Source organism: Spinacia oleracea, chromosome 1 (assembly GCF_020520425.1).
Source record: "Spinacia oleracea cultivar Varoflay chromosome 1, BTI_SOV_V1, whole genome shotgun sequence".
Classification (NCBI taxonomy): domain Eukaryota; kingdom Viridiplantae; phylum Streptophyta; class Magnoliopsida; order Caryophyllales; family Amaranthaceae; genus Spinacia; species Spinacia oleracea.
This window is the reverse complement of record NC_079487.1, coordinates 85142411-85154497: the sequence shown is the minus strand read 5'-3', so window position 1 is coordinate 85154497 and position 12087 is coordinate 85142411. Positions and strand designations below refer to the sequence as shown.

The following is a 12087-nucleotide window of genomic DNA, read 5'->3' as shown; positions in this document are numbered from 1 at the left end:
ATATCAGTTAGCCGCTACTTTGACAGCTAACCGTTACCCGCTACCATTCACCGTTGCCCGCTTCTCGAACCGCTACCCGCTACTCAACCGCTACCCGCTACCTGCTACCGCTAATTTTGCCGAACAGGGCCTATGTTGGTAGCGGTGAGTAAAACCGCTATTAGATAGCGGTTTTGCTCTAGATACTGAAATGAAATACACACCTCATTCCCATCCTACGTGGACTGTACATTGGTAATTAAGTTTCATTCCAATGAAAAGTGGGAAATAAGTTTTAAAACAACTATACTCCTGTTAATGGTTCTAGCTTGTCCATTACCTAAAAAACTATCCTGTCCAAAAAAAAAAAAAAAGACAATATGTGATCCGTTAATTTATTCCACAAAACTTGTCAAAGAAAACAAAGGATATTTCTCACAAGAATAAGGCTTGTCTTTTCTTTTTCTTTCAAACTACACCGTTGCAAAACCTTCAGATAAACAAAGACTATATTCAATGATTTGTGTATTTCTACAGGCGAAAAGTGGGCTGTTTCCATTGAATAAAATTTACAACAGATGGACACAACTACTGTTTTGTATAACTTATAAACTTGGGGAGGGGGTGTGTGCTTACCGTAACGCATCAAAATGCTTACTTGGCATTTTATCGTCCCAGTTAAACAAAATACTTTCAACTCCTCAAGAAAATATGAGTTGACATCAAGTAAACCAGCAGAACTAGTGTGCAGTTGAAATCTTCAATGCCACTACCCTAATACCCTTACAAATCAATCAATCTTCAAGGATGAGTATAAGAGTCTAGTAAAACAGAAACATGCATAGAAGCCAACAGTACCTGTTAGAACAAAAAACCCAAACGAACCAATGAACATGTGACCTAAAAAGAGAAGCACCGGAACTGGCTTTGTTACATACAGATTGCCTGCAAGGAAATACACAGCATACAGGAAAAGGTAAACTCCTGAAATGCCAGATGTCAAGAATGAAGTCCACCACCACCTATAGTCCTCACGACAAAGATGAAAGTAGCAGAGCACGATCGTAGTCCCAGCACAAGTGGCGAGAAGAGTGAGAAAGCCAAAGGACAGGGAGCTCTGAATGTGGTAAAACTGATACAACCAGATAGTAGCTAAAATTTTCCAAACTTCATAGAAGATGGTCCCAAATGGAAAAATTCCTCCTACAATAATGGAAATGACTGGGTGCTTATAAAATGGTTGTTCAGGAATCTCTCGGGGAATTTTACTAGTTCTAACTGGATATTTTATTGCTTGAGTTCTGAATCCAAAGTAGCTACCAACGAAAACAAAGGGTACCGAAGTACCAAACCACAAGAGGATTAGAGCAAACATTGCTTCAGGTGGAAGACCACTTGATGATTTCTGTCTGTAGGTGAGATAATTTAAGATGAAAAGAATGATAGCCACTGGTCCGGGCAGCGTGAACGCGGTCTTGGCAGCAATCTTTCTCCATTGTTTGCCTCCAAACATTTTGTAAAGTTGAGCTGATGAATAGCCGGCAAAATAACCCATCAAAGCCCAGAGGAAGAGAATCACTCTCCAAACCTCATCCCAATCTGAAGGTAAGATGAATCCAAGGAAACAGAAGATAAAAACAGCTGTAATCATTGTTCCCAAGCACTGAATTCCAGTTCCAACAAAAATGCAAAGTAAATCTGAGTTAATTGGTCGCCGAAAAACATCTCCATGTACTAGTTTCCATCCTGTTTCGTCACGCATAGCAGATTCATTGTACTTTGAGATGTCACGGTATGTACGCATAATTAGTGTAGCCACTACTCCCAAGACAAAAACAAGTGTCACTAGATGGTTGATAGTCACATAGAAACGCATTTCGTCAGCCTGGGATTGATGATAGGTATCCCATCTAGATGCCCATGTAACATTGCTTTCCTGTAACATGCACACAAGGTTATTATGAAAAGAATTCTCAACAGATAAAACCTCAAGGAAAACAGGGAGGGAAATTATATCAAGTACAAGGTTGGACATTTTTTTGGAAAACAAAGTCAAATACATCAATCTATGTGAAGAGTGAGAATCACTACTAGTCTACATGAACAATTGTTCCCGCTGGAGAATCACTCACAGGAAGAACCATCTTGGTATAACTTTTATCCGACCATCAACTTCCTCCCCAATCCATAACTTCCCCCTTTGTCATCCAGCTCTCTGACTGTCCAAATGATTGACTTAAGACAAAAACAAATGAGCTTATCAAGTTAAACTAAAAGATAGAGGCCTAACAAAGAGTATGGAAGTAAGAGATCTAAGAAAAAAATAAGGGATAGGAGCAGGGCACACAGCCAACCACTGTATACTAAATTACTACATAACTCTATCACACACCGACAGAATGGTATGGGGATATAGCTAAAAGAGTGCTACATGATAAGGTCCTACAATCACTGCTGATTTTTCACAGATCCAGGAGTTTACAAGAGAATTAGCATGGACTTCCTTAGTTTTTTGATTAGCTTTTGGCAGCTAACACAAACAGGGTCACTCGCGCATTCAGAGTGTGTTGCACACAGTGATTGGTGAAAAAAGGTAAACTTTGTGATTGAAAAACGACGATAGACTGGGAAGTTAGTCTTCCTATATTCCAAAGGGGATGAATGTGAAGATTAGTAAATTTTCATAGTGTGAAAAAGGTTGTACTGTATTATGGTGAACGTACCTCGTACCTAAGTATCAGGTTCATGTAAAGTGTAAATCAAAGAAAACTTTATTTGTCAACTAACCAAATATGCAGGTTTAGAGGGCATTATCAGCAACAGTTTAGGTGATTGGATTTTGATGTATAAATTGAAGAGAAAGGCCCCTACAGTCCTTATGAGTGAGTTGATAGCAATTGTAGAAGGCCGACAAACTATTGTATTGAGAGGATGGAATAATATTGTTCCATTCTGATTCTCAACTTGCGGTGAAGAATATTGTGACAGAGGACCAGGTTGCTGATGCTAACATGAATGTGATCTTGAAATGAAGGGCTCTTATCTCGCGGACTACTAATGTCAAGATACAGTTTACTCAGTTTAGTACTACAAGCACCAAAACAGCAGCTGACGTTTTGGCAAGAAATTGTAGGACGGCGGATGTATTATGTAATCAGATATTAATTAATACTGTCACTTACTGATAATCCAACTGGGATTTTGGCGAATGTAATTCAGGAGGAGAAACCTCCTTGTTGACTTTGTTGTGTAACTCTAACTTTTTAATTTTATAACTATTTTCCTGGACTGCATTAAAAAAGGAAAAAAAAAAAGAACTTTATTGATGAAAGGGGATGTATTTTGTACAGAAGTTATTGGTTCAAGCACATGAATGAGAAGACTGGGAGATTTAATGATGGAACCTATATATATACACAGGATTCATGATAAGTTTGCAGGTGTGGGAGCTCATAGCCGCGTTTATATGGGAGGACCACCACTAAGGTGTGCTAAAGAAATTAGATCACCAAGAGATGTGAGGTGACCGGTGAGAGAGAGAAGCAACTCCTCCTCCCCCCTCCCTGTGAATAAGAAAATGATCCATCTAAAAGAGGCAATGTCATCCAAGAGATAAAGACAAGGAACATCACCAAGCAAAGGTATTATCAATAGAAGCTCTAATTTATCAATGTGGAGTGTATCGTAAATCGTACATTGGAACTGGCAAGAATCTATTATCTTGTCAGTTTAAAATTACAGTTGTCATTGGAGCATACAAGTTTGTCGATTTAAAATGATCGGACAGCTCAAAGACATGAACCTATGTAGTGCTCTGATCTATAGCACCCTTACAGCTATAATGGATTTTGTGGATCTATGTCCACTGAGGGACTGAACAATGTATCATCATTAAGAGCAGTACAAAAATCAACAAGATGCAGTGCCTAAACCAGATCCAGTCAACCAAAAGTCTAAGACAACCAACAACAACAACAACAAAGCCTTAGTCCCAAAATGTTTTGGGGCCGGCTAACATGAATCGTCGTAGGAGATCGTCATTATCACCAATCAAACCAGAAAGGAGCGGGAAGTTAAAAATAAACAAGAGGGAAAAAGTGGAATAAATGAAAGTAAGGTAAGAGGAATATATATATATATATATATATATATATATATATATATATATATATATATATATATATACAGAAAAAATATTATAAGGAAAGTCTAAGACAACCATGGGAAGTAATTAAACTGAGAGAAAATGTCCATCTATAAATTCCACTGCGGGGAACATCAAGACACAAGAAACCTTACGATCTTACACTTACCCTAAACCGGCAGGGGAAGAACGAGTATTAAAGTTGGAAGCCCTTGGAGCATTGAATGGACAAGAATTGCTCATCATCACTTTCTCACCCCCTTTTGACCAACTATGTACAAGCTATCATTCAATTTCCGATGTTCTATTCAGCTTGATTTGTACTAATCACCACAGACACCTTATATCTTATATTCAGAATGATCATAGTGAATTTCGAATTCAGGCAGTCAAAATGACAATACCCTTTCTATCCACATATAAGAGTCCTGTTGGACCTTTTTTCCATCTTCAAGGTACTTTATTTTAATGAACATAATTTTAAATGTTTGACCCAAAAAGTTTACAAGGGACTATCATTTGTAGATAGAATCACAGAGAGGGTTATGTCATATGCAAACAGAATTTCAAGTTGGTGACTTACCTGGAAAATGACATCATAAGTAAACACAATTTCTTCGTTTTCTTGAACTTCCTGCGGACCAGATGAGATATACGTCTCCTCTTTATGAGTTTTGCAAGCTGTTAAAGTAGTCTTCTCGTTCCATTTCCCTTCATATTCATGATTAACACTGGTACCAAAACAATAAGCATCATAAGATTCATGATGTATATAGGGTCAGTGGTTTGGTGGGGAAGGGGGGGTGGGAGGAAAATCCCTTGTAGACTAACCTTGAAGGCTTGACCTCAAACCCCACAATCTCTGCTAATTCAGTGCGAGCATCTATATGATACTTGACAGTAAAAACTAGATGATTGTAAATGAAGTACTTATAAACTTCAACCTGCATACAGAAGAAGTAAACAACTGCTCAGGCTGAAACTATGAATTACGCGCGGACATGCCAAGATGCAAATGAAGTAGATGATATACTCACACCAGCATATTGCCCCATGATTCCTATACGGAATCCAATTTGATAATAATCTGCAGCTTCCTGATGTGGTAGTTGATAACGAACAGCAACAGGAAGTCCATCCAGGACCCTAACACAGCAGACACAGTAAATGAATGCAATCAACAAAAGGCAGAAGCTATCAACCAGTGTATCTTATGAGGCTCTGGAGGCCAACCATATTAACCTTTTTATCATTTTTATAAACCCGTGATTTGGAAGAATAAAAAAGATACTTTGTATTTTCTAGTTTACAATAAATTTTTGGAAACAATACATGGGGTGTTTTATTTAATTATTTCTGCAATGAGTTCTTCAACTCCATTGAAAGTGATAACAGCACATGTATGTGGAGGAAAGAAGGGAGAGGAATTCTCCAAGTACTTCCTCTCCTTTATTTTTTTCCCTTCGTGCGATTCAATTTAGTAGCATACATGTTAACATGATAATACTCATGAATTTTCTCTTGGAATGACTTTGCTGATAGCTCATCAAGAGTGATACGACAGACTACTCTGCACATCTGTGGCTCCCAGCATCTTGAACTACAGAATTTTGAAACAGGGGATTATAGTAAGGAGTAGATTTACCAAATAAGTTTGATTAGTAAAATAGTTGTACTGACCACAAAAGGAGAGTCTTTAAGTCGATGGCCAAAATATTCACCAAAATATCCAGCAGTGTCAAATGTAGCATTTGGACGGCAAAAAGGAACAGAATAGTATGTATAAGGAAGCTGAGCATCAGAAGAGGTTAACTTATCAACTTTCACCATCAATGGATCTCCCTGAAACCAGAAAAAAAATACCGGAAAGGATATTTCAAAGTCAGACGACATGCTACAAGATACACTTACTGATAAGAAAAAATCATGCTAAGGGCCTACAAGAAGATTCTAACATGGGGGAAATATGTTTATTTCATGATAAACTGAAGCTTATTATAATATTCAGATATAGCATGCTCCAAACTCTGAAGGACATAAATCCCACTTTTCCCAGGGATAACGAGAAGAGCTGACTGGCAGGAAACACTGAAACGTATGTGTGTTATGGTCACTATATAGCATAGCTAGATGCCTGCCTACGGATATAAATACACTAACAGATTGAGACATCAATAGGTGTTCAAGAATAGCTAGGCTCAGCGACCTCCTTGTTCCCAGTTCATATTTAAAAAAAGGTTCTTTAGTTGTGAAATATCATACAGACCAGTTTCGGACATGCTGTTAATTACATGTCTCCCCCAACCTGTGACACGTGTTTGCTTTGCCACCATACAATATCAGGTGGTTGCAAGTTTTGGGGAAAAAGAAATGAAAATGTCACCAAATCTCAGTAGGGTCCTCTGTAGTTGAGAACTTGCATTCTAAGTTCTAACACTATTTCTATTGGTTATTAATACCTCCTAGGATGAAGTGCTCATGTTCTGTGGCAGAGGTGGGTTTGGAACCGTTTTAATATCCCAAGCAAACTTTTATCTGTTAGCTTATGATGTCTGGAAAGTTGAATATTCGGTAAGATTGATGCACATAGGGCTGAGTGGTGAGGATAATTGCCTCCTGTGTGGCACTAACCCTGACCTGCTCCTGCCACCTTTTCTTTGGTTGTGACTAGACCTGTTCAACAGGCTGGGGGCCTATTAAAAGCCCGAATCTAGCCCGTTTTAGAAAGGGTTCCGCTGTCTGTTTTTACAGCAATGTTATACCATGTAAGGCGAGTAAAAGCTTCTTATCTTATGCCTGCATTACCTTTAAATGTATTAAATTTGGGATTTACACTCATGTAAAGGGAAAACTGAAACTTGTATTGTAGCTTCGTTCGATACTAGACCAATAGCTTTGTGAGGATTCAGGGAGGAACCTTTCCTAGAAGGTGGCCTCCCGCCGTCCCCCTAGTTCTCGGGTTGCATCTGGATTGTTTAGTTTGTGTTACTTTGGTAACTCGATCTTGTTAGAGTTGGAATGTGTAGAGGATGGGTTCAAAGCATAATAAATGGAGTCATAAGATATGTTTTGGAGCTATATTGCTCAGATCTAACAAGGTGTAGACACTTAAATACAAATTTTTGTAGACACTTCGATACTCATCCAAATTTTGGTAGACACTTTGATACAGTCAAAGGAGTGTTTTGACTAGGTGTGTAGACACGGCAACCATATAAAGTGTCGGGAAAAAAAATCGACACTTTTAATAAATAAAATAAATTAAAAAGTTTCTCAAAGTATTAACTAAAAAAGGATTAACTAAAAGTTACTTTTTGAAAACAACTAATAAAAAATTACGTGACAACTACCACTATTAATATTTTAGTTAAAGTACCTAGGCCCACTTACTTTTTTTATATACTTCAGCTCTTCGTCCCCCACAAGCCCACATGTTACCTCTCTCCTCATCCCTCACCCGACATTTTTTCCGGCCATCACTTTATACTCTTCGGCCATCTTATGACCATTTTAAAGTAAAAGATAGCAACCATGAGATTCGCCTCACCAAGGAGGCCAAAAGCCACAATAGTTTTTGGGTGAAAATTCAGATCTACAACAAACAAAAAGTGACCGACACCTGATTTTTGGATTCTTTTGCGACGGGTGTCGATAACTCCCGGGACACGTGTCGAGTGTCGTGTCGCGGGTCGGGTCGGGTCGACACCGACACCGACCGCCAGACGAAGTGTCGAAGTAACATAACTTTGGAGTTAAGCATGGAAACCTTGTGGAGTTAGAAAAGCAAAGTGTTTGCTTTGGATGGTCTGTCCATATTACTCATTGAATGGAGTTGATTCAATGTGGAGGGGAAGTCTGGCTTAATATAGTTCCAATGCAAGGTCATAAGCTCGTATTGGATGAGAAACGAGGAAGTTATGACTGTTTTACTATAAGACTGTATCTGTTCAACCTAAATTGACCTTGCTACGACTGGACCTACTATTGGTTCACCTGAACGATCGGTCGAGCTACTTTTCTTTTCAGCCAGCTTCAAGCGACGTGGTCCTTTCTTGTCTGTTAAATTGATATTTATGCCTACACTATATAGACTCATATAAACCTAAGTGTGGATGTAGCCTCAATGTGAATTCTCAAACACTTAGGGTTTAGGTGAGAGAGAGAAAGTTTGAGGCAAAGCTTTAAAGGCTATTTAAAAATTCCTATCTTTGTAGTTCTTCATCATCATGTTCTTCATAATGGATTAGTATGTTTTCTCCCAGTAGGCGGATACTCGGGCTCTCACGAAAAATTCCTTGTTTGTCCATCATACTCGGTTTGCTTAATCTTCTTTGACAATGTTGACGCAAATGAGTTAAATGTTGATGAGAGGGTTGAGGCTATTGTTAGGTATTCTGATGTTTAACACTTTTGGGCAATGTGCTAATGTTTGTGGCTTGAAGATACAAAAATGCCTAGCAAGTTTTTCACGTGGACGAATAAGCAGGAGGGCATGGAGCGACTCCTTTTCTAGTGTAACCTTCTTACCGGAGGGCGACTTTGACCAACGCTAGGGGAAAAAACATTCAGATTCTACATGTAGACCCCTTCTCCTAGTTTTCCTGACTTGGTGAAGAATAGATGGGGGTTGAGAACCAAGGTTCCCCGATGCTTAGAGTTTTGCAGAAACTGAAACTCTTTAAAAAAAGACCTTAAACTCTTGAACCAACAAGGTTATAGTGATGTTCACGCATCGGCTCTTCACGCTTATCAACACCTCTTACATATTTAAGAACAGATTAGTGTTGTCTAATTCCGTAATCACCCTATGAACCGTGAACCGAAAAAGTAAGTTATAACATGAAAATGGTACAGTTTTTGTTTAATTTAGCAACTTAGGTAGCGAATTGCGAACCCGTATCTGATCTCATACTAGCAAATCAGGTAAAAGTGGAACAAATGCATAGTTAGATCCAACGGCTTCTAAATGGGGATGAGAACACTAAGGTGTATCACCAAAGCATTAAAGCTAGACAGTGTCATAACGGGATCCATGTCATACAAGATGGAAAAGGAAAATTGGTGAATTTTTAAGACTTCTACCAAAACTTGCTGGTGGTGGAAATACAGAACATATGTTATATTAAGAAAATAATTATGCAACAAGGGAGACGTTTATCTCATGATCACCATCAACTGTTAAAGTGTGACTTCAGCCTGAGGAAGTTAAAAGAGTTATGCACGCTATTCCCAATGAAAGAGCTCCTTGATCAAAGGGCTATAATAGTTATTTCTTCAAGGCAATCGATACTGTAGGAAAAGAAGTTTCAGATGCAGTTCTTGATTTTTTCGAAACAGGGAAACTACTTAAGGAATTAAATGTTACATCTATAACTTTGATTCCTAAAGTCAACTCTCCTAATATGGTGGGTGATTTTAGACTTATATCTTGTTGTTTAGTCATTTACAAGTGCATAAATAAGCTACTATGTGAGAAGATAAAATTAGTTTTGTCTAGTGTGATTCCTAGTAATCAAGGGGCTTTCATAGTTGGGTGAACTGTTTTGAGCAACGTGTTGATTTGTCAAGATTTGGTTAGAATGTATAGGAGTCAAAAAGTGAAAAGTTGTATGCTTAAAATTGACATCTAGAAGGCCAACGAATCTACGATACTGTTAGTTGGGATTTCATTAGGGAAATGCTTCTTGGCTTGGGTTTCCCTATGGACTTTACAAATCTGATCATGACTTGTGTTACTAGTCTTATGTTCACTCATATGCTTAATAGGGTCCCTATAGGTTTCTTCAAGTCAAAGAGAGGTTTGAGGCAAGGAGATCCAATATACTCCTCCTTTTTGTGTTGAGTGTGGAATACGTATCTAGGATCATGTCCTATATAGGTCCCAGAAGGAGTTCCATTTTCACTCTAGGCGCAGGAGCATGAAACTATATCATTTGTGTTTTGCTGATGATTTAGTTATGTCCAGTAAAGGAGTTTAATCAGTGAGGATAGCCTTCCTAGAAAGGTTGCCTCTACTTCATAATCCTTAGGTTGTAATACTGGTTTATAGAAGTTTCAATATAATATTACCATATCATATAACATCTTTGTGTTCCCTTTGCAATAATGACGAGGAAGATTCATTGCATTCTATTAGGAACTTCCAGAAAGCTTTCCAAGTTTGGTATTAATCACCTAACCTGATACTCTTTGAGTGAATAACAACAAGCAGTGGGTAGAGAAGCTAATCTGAAAAACAAAAACATTATCAGAGGGTTGCATTGGAATTTCCTTTTCCCGTTTATTAGCTTTGAGATACGGAAGCAAATATATAAATTCATTTTTGAACAAAAAGAAATTCAACCTCCCACTACTACCCTTAATCAAGCTATCACCCTTGCGTGGGAATGTCATATCTTTCAGGAGCTTCCCACCCGCCAACCATCCTAGAAACCTCCCCGTGAATGTTGATGCTTCCTTTATAAACTCTAATGTGCTCTCAAGTGTGGCAGGTGTGTATAGAGATTACAATGGACATTGGTTACAGGGCTTCAATAGAAGGATTTATGCTATTAATCCTCTTCATGCTGAGTTAATGGGCATAAAATAAGCCTTTGTGTGTTACGAGAAATAACAACTTTGGCAATGTGGCTATTCTCTCGGATTGTTTGGTGGCTGTCAAGCTACTTAACTGTCAAATTGGAGGTGCTGATTTCTTAAGAATGTCTTTGATATATGCAGGGGGTTGCAACAGCATGTAGGAGAAAGTCATCTTTGTGCCAAGAAGCAAAAATTGTCTTGCAGATGTACTAGCAAAGAAGCGGAGACTAATATAACTAGGGCTTCTTACCGAACCCCCTACTTATTGTTTGAGAACATACTCAGCGGATTGTAATGAGCTATACGCCGGAACTATAATTTAATTTTCAATGCATCCTTAATTTCACCAACAAAAAATTTAAAAAACCCTACAACTCAACGGAAAGTGTACAAAACAAGAACAATTAAAAGTATTCACAATCTAAATTGGAATTTTGCAAACCAGCTGATTAATACAAACAAATTGAAGTGAGTACTAAACACCTAAACAGGTCAATCAAATGCAAAATTTTAAAAAAAATGGAAAATAAGATAAAATTGAACCTGGTTATATTGTCGAGGCGAATCGCCGAATCTGAAGAGAGTGAAGCAGCTTCCCAAACCGACGTTGATCGCAAGCAGCACAAAAGACAACAATGTCATTGTTGATTTCATTGTGTTTCCACTTCCATTCATGGAGTTTCTGAGTGTCAGTAGATGTAAGTAAGCAAGTAGTTTGATTTCGAGAAGAACTAAACAATTGATTGGATTAAAATGTGTAGAATGAATTAATCAATCAAATAATTATCTCCAATTAAACAATTAAACAGGAAGTTGCTCACCATCTTCCTCTGTCGCAATATCCGTTCCTCGCCTAACTTCACTGACTTTCTCTCTCCTAGTTAAATTGAAGGTGGAGTTTAAATATCATCCATGGCGCTAAACGGAAGCATTATTTCTTTTTATCTCGTAAATTAAAAATAAAAATTACAATCTACTCCCTCCGTCCCATAATATAGTGCCTGTTTTCCTAAAATGGTGTCCCTAAATGATGTGCCTATTTCTATTTTAAACCATTAATTTTTACTATGAAAATTGTACTTTTTGACTTTTATTCAACTCATGTGCTTGATTTTTGTCCTTTTTAGGCCTATTTATTATGTACACACCTTTAATCTATAATTTATCTCTCCATTTTTGCCAACTAACATGTACTTTATCTTGAAAGTACAAATCATTATTGTTTTTATTATCAATGTTATCATTAACCTTAATAACCGTGATTTTGGTCAAACGGGCACTATATTATGGGACGGAGGGAGTATTATTTTATGTAATTAAAAAAAATAGTTATACTTATAACACAAATAATTTGTCACAAGTTGCATTATTTATCACTTTGCTTT

The 12087-nt window shown here is 37.7% G+C and overlaps 1 pseudogene; it reads right to left on the bottom strand.

Annotated features, from left to right (window-relative positions):
- Positions 1–416: 416 nt before the first annotated feature.
- Positions 417–11663, bottom strand: LOC110776455 (transmembrane 9 superfamily member 9-like; annotated as a pseudogene).
- Between the last annotated feature and the right edge of the window lie 424 nt (positions 11664–12087).